The sequence below is a fragment of the Pan troglodytes genome, chromosome 19, assembly GCF_028858775.2.
Source record: "Pan troglodytes isolate AG18354 chromosome 19, NHGRI_mPanTro3-v2.0_pri, whole genome shotgun sequence".
In the NCBI taxonomy this organism is placed as follows: Eukaryota; Metazoa; Chordata; class Mammalia; order Primates; family Hominidae; genus Pan; species Pan troglodytes.
The window spans coordinates 82,290,272-82,303,780 of NC_072417.2; the positions used below are offsets into that span (position 1 = coordinate 82,290,272).

General features: G+C 40.7%; 1 protein-coding gene and 1 pseudogene across 2 annotated transcripts in view; one reads left to right on the forward strand and one right to left on the reverse strand.

Moving 5' to 3' along the window:
- Positions 1–13,171, reverse strand: part of ABCA5 (ATP binding cassette subfamily A member 5) — an 80,763-nt gene extending 67,592 nt beyond the window's left edge. The window contains exon 1 of one of the 2 annotated variants that reach the window (XM_001166579.8): positions 12,415–13,171. The gene's annotated coding sequence lies outside the window, so the exon portion shown is untranslated. Of the gene's footprint in view, positions 1–12,378 lie in introns of both variants that reach the window. The other variant, XM_016932823.4, reaches the window with a different exon arrangement.
- On the forward strand, positions 4,114–4,340 carry LOC129137641 (small nuclear ribonucleoprotein G-like; annotated as a pseudogene).
- Positions 13,172–13,509: the final 338 nt, after the last annotated feature.

Here is a 13,509-nt window from a genome sequence, read left to right on the forward strand (position 1 = left end):
TAGGGTAGACCAGAATTTGAAATACCACCATATCAACAGTGGTACTTTTTCTCCTTTGGTATCTCCCGAACCGCCCACAGAGGCAGCTCCAGAAGAAGCCTTAGCTTCGAATTGAGGAATGGGCAAGGGAAGTCTTAATGCTCAGGGAGAATGTAGAAATAGCAAATCTTTTTTTCTTTTCTGAATTCTCCTGTATCCCCACATGCAAGCAATCCCATGGTAACAGGGCCAGACTACAGTAACGAAAGCCTACTGCAGCCAACACTCTGAGGCAGGAAAACCTTTCTCTCTATTCAATGGAACTATCATTGTAAGAGGATGAGGCCAATCCCTTTTGCTTTTCTTCTCTACCTCCTACCATTGGGCCCTGGATATGGTGGTTGCAGCTGCACAAGTGTGTAACACAATGGAGAAAATAAACACTAGCTCTCTGGCTGGAGGATAAAACAGCAGCCACAGGGAAGCAAAAAGTAGAAGGGGGAACAAATAGAAAGAGAGCTCAGGAAAGCACTCTAAAAAGTTGTTTTTAATTCCTGTAATAATTCCCAAGCTGGACATACATAAATCCAATCCTATTAGTGTGACAAAGGCTTGAGAAACTGAACTAACAGACAGACCACTGTCCAAATCCAGACTGTTCACTGCAAGGCACACACAAGACAGACCAAAAAGGTACTGCAAAAGTTTTTGAAAAATAAACTAAAATGACAACTACAGTTCAAAGAATGTGGGTAGAAACTTATGACCTGAACCTAACCTGGTTGACAGCCTGCTAAGAGAAAATATCAACATTTTCCGTAGGTATTAACACAAAACCCAAAGTCTCATACAATCCAATATTACACTGCAAATGAAGCATGTAGAAAATAGCTGACCGGGTGCGGTGGCTCACGCCTGTGATCCCAGCACTTTGGGAGGCCAAGGTGGGCAGATCACGAAGTCAGGAGTTTGAGACCAGCCTGACCAACATGGTGAAACCCTGTCTCTACTAAAAATATAAAAATTAGCTGGATGTGGTGGCACACACCTGTAATCCCAGCTACTCAGGAGGCTGAGGCAGGAGATCTGCTTGAACCCGGGAGGCGGAGGTTGCAGTGAGCCAAGATTGCACCGCTTCACACCAGCCTGGGTGACAGAGCAAGGATCCGTCTCAAAAAAAAAAAAAAAATAGCAACTCTACTAAGAAAATAAAATCAAAGATACCAATGCTGAAATAACACAGACTTTGAAATTATCTGATAAAACTTTTAAAGCAGCTATTTAAGGGCTTCAGCAAACAATCGAAAGTACTCTTGAAAGCAATGAAAAATAGAAAATCTTAGCAAAGAAACAAGACATTAAGCAGAATTAAATGGAAATTTTAGAACACAAAAACACAATAAGAAATAAATACAAATGGAAACTTTAGAACAGAAAAACACAATAATAAATAAAACTCATGGAGTGGCTCAAAATCAGAATGAACACAACAGAAAAAAAGTCAGAAAACCTGAAGATTATCAATAGGCATTATCCAATCTGAACAACAGAGAGAAAAAAGATTTTTAAAAAATTAACAGTGCTTCAGAAAACTGTGAGACAGTCTGGGCACACTGGCTTACGCCCATAATCCCAACACTTTGGGAGGCCAAGGCAGACAGATCACCTGAGGTCAGGAGTTCAAGACCAGCCTGGCCAACATGGTAAAACCCCATCTCTACTAAAAATACAAAAATTAGCCAGGTGTGGTGGTGGGTGCCTGTAATCCCAGCTACTGGGGAGGCAACAGAATCGCTTGAACCCCGTAGGAGGAGGTTGCAGTGAGCCCAGATTGTTCCACTGCACCCCAACCTGGGTGACAAAGTGAGGCCCTGTCTCCAAGAAAAAAAAAAAAAGAAAAAAGAAAACTATAGGACAATAACAAAAAGTCTAACTTTCATATTATCAGATTTATAAAAGGAGAGGAGAAAGAGTATTAATGCTAAAAAAAAATAAAATTAAAGACTTAATGGCTGAAAACTTCCAATTTAGCAAGGGATATAAACACATAAGTTTCAAGAAAGTTGGTGAAGCCCAGAAAACATAAAGAAAATCCATGCCCATACACATTATAATTAGACTGCTGAAAATTAAGACAACAAAAAATCTTGAAAGCAGTCAGAGAACAATGATGTATTACCTACAGAGAGTAACAATTTGAATGAGAGCAGACTTCTCATAAGAAACTGCGGAGAAAGTGGAATACATTACTGGTGGGAAAGCAAATGGTTCAGATGCTGAGAAAAACAGTTTTACTATATGACCTCACAATTCCACTCCTAGGTATACACCCAAAAGAAATGAACGTAAGGACTCAATTGAGTACATGTTCACACACGTTCACAGTAGTGCTATTCAGAATAGCAGAAAGGTAGCAACAGCCCAAATACTTACCAACAGATAAATGAACAAACTGTGGCATATACATACAATTATTATTCAGCCATAGAAAGGAATGAAGTGGCTAGGGTGCAGTGGCTCATGCCTGTATTCCCAGCACTTTGGGAAGCCAAGGCGGGTGGATCACTTGAGGTCAGGGGTTTGAGACCAGCTTGGCCAACATGGCAAAACCCCGTCTCTACTAAAAAAAATATACAAAAATTAGCTGGGCATGGTGGTACGTTCCTGTAACTCCAGCTACTCAGGAAGCTGAGGCAGAATTGCTTAAATCTGGGAGGCAGAGGTTGCAGTGAGCTGACATTGCACCACTGCATTCCAGCCTGGGCATCAGAGCAAGACTCTGTCTCAAAAAAAAAAAGGAATGAAGTACTGCTATATGCTACAATTAAAATGAACGTACAAAACGTTATGTCAAGTGAAAGTCAGACTAAAAATGTCAAATGTTATATGATTCCCTTTATAGGAAACTTCCAGAAAAGATAAATGTAGGGACAGAATGCCAACTGGTGATTGTCAGAGGCCAGGGAGAGTAAAGAATGAGGAGAAACTGCTTACAAGGTAAGGAGTTTTACCTTGGAAATAAATTTTACCTTAATAAATTACTTCAAAAAATAACACTGAATGATCTAAATCATTGTACCTATCACAGGTCCAGTATCCCTTTTCCAGGGTACATTTACCCTTTGAAGATCCTTGAAATCCTTTCTGCCTGTGGACCTCTATTGGAGCTATCTCGATTCTTCAGAGGTTTCATTCCAGCTGAACTCAAAATAGAAGTGGTCAGAGTCTCAACTGCAACGTCCACTGCCCCTATTCAAATACACTCAACCCAGTAACCTAGGATCTCTGCATACTAAGAAGTATTGAGAAGATAGCAGGGGAAATAACAACAACAACAACAAAATCCTGTTAAACCTTCCAGAGAAATTGCTGTGCCCTTGTTTTAAATAAACCTATCTAGTGAGGCCACTGCTATAACTCTCCTCCAAAACAAGGACCATCTGTTCCAAGCTGGAGGACTATCTACACCTAAATAAAGAAAACTCACAATTTTTTTTTTTTTTTTTGAGATGGAGTCTCACTCTTTTGTCCAGGCTGGAGTGCAATGGCACAGTCTCGGCTCCTGGGTTCAAGCAATTCTCCAACCTCAGCCTCCCAAGTAACTGGGATTACAGGCGCCTGCCACCATGCTCAGCTAATTTTTGTATTTTTAGTAGAGATGGGATTTCACCATGTTGGTCAGACTGGTCTCAAACTTCTGACCTCAGGTGATCCATCTGCCTTTGCCTCCCAAAGTGCTGGGATTACAGGAGTGAGTCACCGTGCCTGGTCCATAATTTTTGAGAGGCAGTTTGTCTTTTCCAGTAAATATATATAATTAAAGTTTGGCTTAAATGAGCATCTTCTTTATATGCACAGAAGGAAGACTGGAAAGAACTGCTTAAATTAGCAATGGAATTAAAGACAACTTTTATTTTCTTCATGCTTTTTTTCTATGTATTACTTACATAGTAAAAAAAGTAATTAAACAATTAGACATACTGTAAAAATACTAAATGAGTAAATTAAAAACAGCAAAACAAAAGCAGTCAAGAATAGAAGATACATTAAAATAAATTCTTCCAGCATTCCATTCCAAGGCATCTGTGAACCTGTGGAGTAGACACCACAGGTTCTACCACAGGAGGTGTGAGCAAAGCTTACCCTCCCGAGTTGAAAAAATTGATGGACAAAAAGTTATCATTGAAAATTAAATGGTGGTAGACATGTCCAAGGAATATTGTGGGGGATTTGATCCCTTTATGAATCTTGTGATAGATTAACGTGTGGAGATGGCAACTAGTGGGCAACAGAACAATATTGGAATGGTGGTAATGCGATGTAATGGCATCATCATGTTAGAAGCCTTGGAACAAGTATAAATAATGGCTGTTCTGCAGAAAAACCCATGTCCCCCTCTCAAAAGGGCCTGTTTTACTATGATGTAAAAATTAAGTCATGTATATTTTCATATTAGACTCTTTGTTAAATAAACTTCTGTAATGGTCAATAAATAAATTCTTCTAACAGTCTCAACTATGTTATATCACATTTAGCAAAGAGTTGATAATAGGAGGGAAGGAAGGAAGAAAGCTGTACTCATTCAAGCATTATTTGCTACAATACAAACATAGAAACACTAACCTAATGCAGCATGAACATTCTCAAGTTACTTGCCAAAACACATTGATTTTGTGAATGCTACTAAATTATTAATCCAATTTGAATGTTGGATGCTTAACTCTTCATTTTTATATAACAGACTCATAGAGTAGATGGATTCACAAAATTTTTTGTTTTTTTGAGAACTGCTTCCTGAACTCAAGGTTGAGTCTCTAAGGGCCTTGTCTAAAAAACCTGCCCACCCACTCCACCTCTCATCACAGCTTTTTAAAGCAAAACTAAACCAACTCCCCAAACACCATCCCAACGCACACAAACCATCACCACCACCACCACTACTCTTGAGCTGTGTCAGTTAAAATTTCTCTTGGCAGAATTAACTAAGAGACCCACAGACTGGATGGAAGTCAAGGAAACTGAATTACATGAATGGCAACATTTAAGAAAGAAAGTTTACACATTCTTACTCTAAGCTTTCTTCTAATGTACCACACCTATTGTGCTCACAACTCGATTTTTCTTCCTTGGAGTATGTGAAATGTCTTATTATCTTCCCAATATATTTTCATTTTCACTTAAGCTAACCAGTATCAGATTCTATTTCTTGCAAAAAGCATCTTAACCAATATTAAAAAGGCACCAAAATTAATAAACATAAGAACTAATAATGCCCAAAGTAGTATAGGTTAAGAGTATGACCTCTGAGGCCAAACCAACTAAACATGAATCCTGCCTCTGCTACATACTAACTTCAAGACCTTGGGCAAGTTATTTAATGTTTTTGTGCCTAAGTTTTATTATCTGTAAAATACAACAATAGTAGTACCTACCTCTTTGGGTTGTTAAAATGACTAAAAGAATTAATACATGAAAAGCTGAAAATGGTGGCTTGTACATGGCAACTAATTATACACATTGATCACAATTGTGTATAAAAGTATAACTAATATCCTTAAAAGAGTAATAGAGAATATCATATTCTTGGAACAAGAGAAAGATAATTAAGAAAAAAGCAATTACAGAACTTAGAAATGAAATAACAAACTGATAGAAATAAAAAAGCACTAAAAGATGGGGTGAACTTCATTTAAAGACGAATTAGTGAGCTAAATTGAAGCGTGAGTCAAAGAAACCCTACAGAATGAATTGCAAAAGGACAGAGAGAAAAAAATGATGAAAGTATAAACTCTGTCATCAAATTATACCAATGACTCAGTATTATGAATGACCTCAACAATCTGATTTTTCTTATACTCAAAAGCTTTAGTCTAACCATATGAAAATATTAACTTTCAATAATCTTGAGCTTCAATTCAAGTTATTAAAACAAAAAAAATCTCTTAAGCCCATCTGATCACTGGTTTTCTTCATAGTATGAAATATATGGTTTAGCTGTTTGATTGAAAAGAATGAAACATTCTTAACATTAATTCTTCATAAACCTTTAAACTTTAATGTTGATCTAAAACAGAAACTTCAAAGCTATAGTCAGGTCTTTGTAAACTGACCCAACAACGTACCTATTCACCCTCCTCTTTGCCTGCTGCATCCTCCAACCCGCCAGTCCACAGTGTCTAAGCAGGCCCCATTTGAAAAGGGATATGGGGAATAAATAAGCAAGGACTGGTCTGCATAATAATGTAAACACTAACTCTACCCTATAAATTCTTTGCAAATGATGAGGTGCTGGGGAAAATATTTGGCTTCCTTTTCAGGTGTCGAGACCACATTGTCTCTTGACAATTGGTCGAGAGATTATACCTGTCCTTTGAGGAGAAGACAGAGAAACAAGATAGAATAAAAAAAGGGGTGATTACAACTCTCACTGATACGGTAATCACAAAGGCCCCTCTCTTCACCACATCCTCCACTGTTTTGCAGGGTCTGGAATCCCAAAGGACAATACTGACTAGCCTAACAGGGAGTTAGGGTGGGAAAACTGGGATGAAGGAAGAATGTGGGAAGGCAGTACTTTTCTATATTGACGAACACCCAAAAATAAAGGGTTAATATCTTGAGATGGGAACAACTCTTGTGGATGAAAGAATGAGGTTTCCAGAAAGAAAGGTGGAGATCCACACAGCAGAGGTGACATGAAAGCGGTGTTCCTGACAGAAGCATATATGTGAAAACAGGGCTGCAAAGTTACAAATGAGGCATGACCAAAAAGGGGACATCTATGAAGGGTTTGACTTATCAGGTGTCTTTTCTTGGGATACAAGAAACCCCGTATTTAGCATGGAGCTATACATTTCCTCTTTCTATACTAGAATTCCAAAATTTTATAGCTTTATGTGATGGTTTTTGGAAGAATAAGAGAAAAACGCAGTAAAAAGATGCATGGCCTGCCTCAAGTTTAACTGTTTAAGTTTAATTGCCTCTAAATGGCAATATCTAGGAGTTCACTCACTAGCAGCTGAGTTAATACAAGACCAAAGCAGAATTTGTATGGTTCCAACTCAAAATCTTACCAATGAAATACTTTAAAACACTCTTTAACAAAGCCAATTCTTAGCTGTTAAAAAACAATGGCACAAAGAGAAATACGGGTTCAAAATCTAAAAAAAAAAAGTTATTTTCCATACTTCCACAGCATACCTGAGAAATGTGCTAAGTTTGTTGTGGGGCTTTAAATAATAATTAGGTGAGTTTTAAACACCTAACATCTCTAAAGATTTAATCAAATTTAACTTTCCGAGATAAATAATTTACTAGATAAAATAATTTATACTAAATCCAATAAATTGCAAGAAAATGGAAAGCCTACTAAAGCCCATCTTCCTTTTCTAATGTATTAATTGACTTAAAGACCAGGAGTTGCATAATCCAAAGTTCAACATCAAAAATTCACTTCTTAATTTATCTTAAAGTACTGGTTACTACGGCCAGGCACAGTGGTTCACGCCTGTAATCCCAGCACTTTGGGAGGCTGAGGCGGGAAGATCACGAGGTCAGGAGACAGAAACTATCCTGGCCAACATGGTGAAACCCTGTCTCTACTAAAAATACAAAAATTAGCTGGGTGTGGTGGCGGGCACCTGTAATCCCAGCTACTCAGGAGGCTGAGGCAGGAGAATCACTCGAACCCGGGAGGCGAAAGTTGCAGTGAGCTGACACTGTGCCAATCCAGCCTGGCAACAGAGCAAGATTGTCTCAAAAAAAAAAAAAAAAAAAAAAAAAGTACTGGTTACTACGTTCCAAGTCCTATGAAACATATTCCACATCACTAAAAGTAATAAAAATGTACATAACCTTTAGAAATAATTGTTAGAGAAAAATTATTTAGGATGCATGAATTTAATTAATTAAAATAAGAAATTTGAAAGCTATAAAGTATTTTTTAAAATCTAAGGTAGTTCTACTATTATACCTACTGCCTTTGTTAAAAGCAGTGCTTTCCTTAGAAGAGCCTCTCTCTTCCCCCGCCTCCCCCCCAAAATCCATCACTTATCTAATGATACCATTATCTCCTTCAAATATTTTCAGCTAGTAAAACAACTCACTGCACAGCAGAGGAGGTACTAAATATCTGTGGAATAAACAATCCATTTATTATGTAGCAGGTAAAATAACTTTAAATTTTTAAAATTATTTTCATAGAGACCTGATTAAAAACATATCCATATTTCTGTGATAAACAAATTAAGATTATACCCTATAAAATAAATAAGTTGAGTCATCCTGATGTTTAGAGCCATCCTGATAAGAAACGTGGTCACCTTCTTAGCATCCTTAAAAGATTTCCAGAAAGGCTAGCTGAAAATACATTCCCTACCTCCAACAAATGACTGTTAGAGGTTACTTCTCATCCACCTAAGCAGATGTAACAGAAAATGGATAGTCTGTCTACTTGGGGCTTCTAAACGTTGTTTGGCACTGAAGGTTGACTTTGGAGACTGGGTCATGAAGCTTGACCTCTTAATTACTGACCTTTTGTTATACATGAAATTCCTTCCTTATTTTCTTGTTCCTAGATCACACCAGATGATGCCAGGGATAAAAGACCCCTGACTGTGATAAAAGACCCTTTGACCATTACATCCTTAATGTGAAATGTTAAATATACCCTTCCCCCAAAAAGAAACACTGCCTATAACTAATTGAATTGCTCTAACTATGCACTAACCTCGTACGAAAAATGATGTAACCCTGTTAAGCATCCCCAGGCCTTGCCTATGTAAAGGACCCTCAAACCTCTCCACTTTGGAGCATTTACCTCATCCTTTAGGAGTCTGTGTCCTCCTGTGTGACCATCCTCAAGTTTTATGCTCAAATAAACTCAATTTTTAATCATATTGCCTAAATGTCATTATTAACATTGACATGGAGCTGATTATCACTCCTTTGTTTTACCTCTATACCCAGTAAACATAACTGTAACTGCAGTAACTATACCGTCACCATTATTTATTTATATATTTTCATCTTGAACTTGACCATGAGATCCTTGATGAAAAAAACAACAGTCTTATTTATCTTTGTTTCTCCACCACCAATGGAAATATTATAACCAGTATCATCTTACCACAGATTCCTTTATCAAGGCTTCCTGAGAGTCCTTAAAGATCAAGGATGTGCAAACTATGATGAAAGAGGTGGGGGCTAAATCCAACCCTCAGTCTGTTTGGCACAGCCCATGAGGAACACTGCTTCTGCATTTTTAAAAGGTTGAAAAATAATAATAGTATCTTGTGACATGCAAAAATTATATGAAATTCAAATTTCAGTGTCTATAAATACAGTGTTATTGGAACACAGCCATGCTCATTCATTTATGTATTATCTATGACTGCTTTTGTGCTACAACAGTAAAGTTATTGAGACCGAGACCATACTGTCTGCAAACCTAAAATATTTACTATCTGGCACTTTACAAAAAAAGTTGGTCAACTCCTGTAAAAAGGAAGAAGAGGGGAAGTGAGAAAAGGATTTACTGAAGGATTTATGCATCCAACATTACGAGGCAAAAAAAAATAAAGTTAGACACTGTCATTAACTTTGCAGAGAGATAAAATTTAATATAATGTGATAAGAGAGAAAGAGCCTGGAAAGGAGTGGAATGGAATTTCCAGGCAGAAAGAAAAGAATGGTAAAGCTAGACTCCCAAACAAAAGGGCTTGACTTTTGTGAAGAACAGGGATACCTGCCATATGGCAGAGACATAAGGCAAAGTGAACTGAAGCAAGGGGTGCAGATGTATGTTCTAGATGACACAGTAAAGGCAGGCATTGGGAATGGATTACGAAGTTTCTGGTATCCAAAATTAGACACCCTAATTTGTGCACTCATATCTTTCCTCTACTGTACTTTTCACAACTGTGAGTCATGTTTAATTTCCTAGCAATCACATATTCCACTAGTCCATCACTCTCCCAATCCCCAAATCTCCAAAGCTTCCATCTGTAGGATCACCCTCAGATTATGACCTTGAATCCTACTTTACTGAGAAAACTGAAGCAATTAAAAGAGATTTCCAAAATCCACCACAAAGTAATGTTATACATTTCAACAATGTGCCATTTCAGCCTAAACTGAAGACTGATTTCATTACAACTCTGAACCACAAGAAATTAAATGCAATTTGGTATTAGCTACACTTTTAAACTAAGATATTTTTGGAATGAGAAATTAGGAACATATCTGGCACATGAAACAAACTCCTGCCTAGCTACATCATTTGCTTCTCAATCAATGAAATAAAAGCACTACAAAATATGCCTTTTAGCTTAAAAAGGGATAAATTACAAATGCTCTCATCTTCTTTATTGCTTTAAAATTTACTGTAAGGTGGTGCAATAATAAAACAAAATGCAGTCAGGTGCAGTGGCTCACGTGGCAATCCCAGTGGGAGGATGGCTTGAGCCCAAGAGTTCAAGATCTACCTGGGCAACATAGAGAGACACTGTCTCTACCAAAAAAAAAAAAAAAAAAAAAATAGCCAGGTGTAGGGGCACACAACTGTGGTCCCAGCTACTTGGGAGGCTGAGGTGGGAGGATCACTTGAGCCTGCGAAGTCAAGGCTGCAGTGAGCCAAGATTCTGCCACTGCACTTCATCCTGGGTGATAGAATGAGACCCTGTCTCAAAAAAAAAAAAAAAAAATGCTAGTTGTCAATATAATTTAACCTAAATTTTATGACAGTGTTTCTTGCTGAGGGAGAAAATAACAATGCAATGGTACACAGAGGACAAGTCATCCAATAAATTTTCTTATGCATAATAGGTTCTTAAAAGCTTGCCCTTAAAACTATTTTTAATCCAACTAATTTACATACTAGAAAAGTTATGACAGTACAATATCATAAAATTCTTTTATGCAATCACCCTCTCAACTAAACTCAGGGACAGAGATTATAAATTGTATTCATATCGGTACTCTTGGCACATAGTATGGTATCTGGAATGTAAAAGACATGCAACAAACCAGCCTGGGCAATATAGCGAGACTTCGTCTCTGAAAAACAAATAAAAAAAATTAGCTGGGCGCAGTGACACACGCCTGTAGCCCCAGCTATTCAGCAGGGTCCCTAGAGTCCAGACGTTCAAGGCTGCAGTGAACTTTGATCGCACCACTGCACTCTAGCCCGAGACGCTGTCTCTTTAAAAATAAAAGACATGCAATACACATGGAATGTACTAATAAATTTGCTCTTATAGTGAATGTAAGATTTCCCTACACTAAATCTGTTTGAAAGGAAATATACTCAAACAGCACATATGCAAAGATTAACGCCTCTTTAGTTTGATTTTAACACAAATACCCACAAAGCCCTAACTGCCCTAATAATGTTCCCTACTATGGAGTCTTCCCTAAAACACATACAATATTGCTCTCCCGGCAAACACAAAATATAATAAATAAAGCACCAGAATTAGGGTCTGGCAGCCCGGGTTGGAATCTCAACTCCATCCTTTTACTAGTTGAGACCTTAATAAGTTACTTAACCTCTTTGAGGCCCATTCTCCACACCTGCCCAACTGGAATAACCCCCTCCAATCCTACAGGGTTGCTGTCAGAATGAAAAGAGCTAATACACCGAGCCTGGCTTAAAGCTGTAGTCCAGCAAATACTCCTCTTCCCTTAGATTCCTTCAGAACGCCCTTGTAGAAAGTAAACGTGGTTATTATCTTCATTATTTTCGGACTTATTTATTTAAAACGTAAATCGAAGCCTGAGGAGCCCAGGGGAAACCCTCCTTCAGCTTAATAGCTCCAGCCTGCCCAGCTTTCCGATCCAATTAAGTATTTCCATGCCTGGAGCTCCTATTCGTGTTTTAGGATCAGGGAATTTCCCTCCCAAACTGTGTCATGAGATCTGCGCATTTTCTTCTCACTGAAACTCCTCTTAACACGCATGGTAATGATCCGCGCGTAACCTCGCAGGGAAGAGCAAGCGCTCATTACCCAGCTGTTCAGACGGAAATTTACATCAATATTTGTTTTCCTTCTTTCCCTGAGGTTGCTGAGGGTGGAACGACAGCGTCCAGGCAAAGGCAGTGTCCCGAAGTCCCATGGCCGGACCCGGTCCCAGGGGAGCCTCGCGGAGCCCCCGCCCCAGGGCCCCGACCCCCTCAAGTCCGCAACCTGGGCGCTCCCACCGCATCCCCGAGGCTGGCAACCCGCGCTTCCCGGGAGCTGAGGGAGGTCTGTTTCCCTCAGCTCGCCGCCTCTGCCCGCTTCCGAGCCCGCTTCACCCCACACCTCAGACGCCGAACTCCCCTTCTCTCCCCGCCGTCCCTCGCTGGCCAGCCCCTCCTCGTCCCCTCAACTCCCCCAGGGACGGCTGTCCCAGGCTTGCCTCAAGCGCCGCCGCCGCCCGCGACGCCCGCCTCACCCCAGGGCCCGAGTCGCAGAGCTGTCAGGCCTGGACGCGCTCAGTCTGTTGACTCAGTGCGGGTGACCCGGCTGGGATCTGTGCGAGGGCGCGGCCGCGCGCACCCGCGCGCTCCTGGCGCAGGCAGAGCCGGCAGCGCGCGGGCCAGCTGGAGAAGCTGGCGGCGCCGAAGTCGCGCCCCGCCTCCTGCAGAGCGCACCTGAGGGCGGGGCTCCTAGAAAACGCCGCTCCGCGTACGGGCGCGCTTCAGACGCTCGGCCCCGCGCGTCCCGGCGCACGCAGGCAAGCGGCGCGCCCGGAAGAGGAGAGCGGCTGAGGGTGGGGCGAGCGGTGGCGCGCCGCTGCCCAGGGTCCCTGAGCCGCTAGAGTCGGGCCTCGTGGCTCTTCCCCAGGGCCTTCCACGCCTGGGTTCTGCGGGGATCTCGCCACGCTCTTTCTGGAGGCACGGGCAAAAACCACGGCCTCGTGTCTCAGTGGTAAACCTGCCGCCTCTTAGCGGGTGACCTTGGCCCACGGCCCTCTCCTCATCTGCCTCGCCCAGTCACGTCTCCTCTTAAGCATCCTTGCCCTCTGTCTCCTGGCATTTGGATGGGCCTCTCTGAACGCGTTTTGAGTCCTCTGCAGCCCCTCTTCCTCCCGCCGCAGCATCTGGAGTGCTGTGGCCCCGTTGCCGTAACTCTTGCCTCCCCTCCCCAGCCTCCTCATTCGCCCTCACACCCCGACCTGGGAGGTCCTCCCACTGAGGGTGCTTGTAGTTCGCGGAGTGTCCTCATCAAAGACTGAGAATGCGGCAGATGCTGAATTTTCCAAACGGCCTGAGACACATGACATCTGTGAGAGACTGGATACTGCACTTACTTTGCTAAAAATATAATCTAGTGTTTTGAGCTTCATTACTCAAAGTGACCTAAATGGGGTCAAAAGTTATTAACACTAACATTACATATTTTCCTTTCCACATTTCTGTATAGTCACATTCCCTTGCACAAAGACTTTTTTTTTATTCTGTCAATCCTGTGTACATCATGTATTTTTTTTTTTTACTTGTCTTTGTGTTATCTGCTTCTCGAATTTAAACCAGATCTCCCCAACATG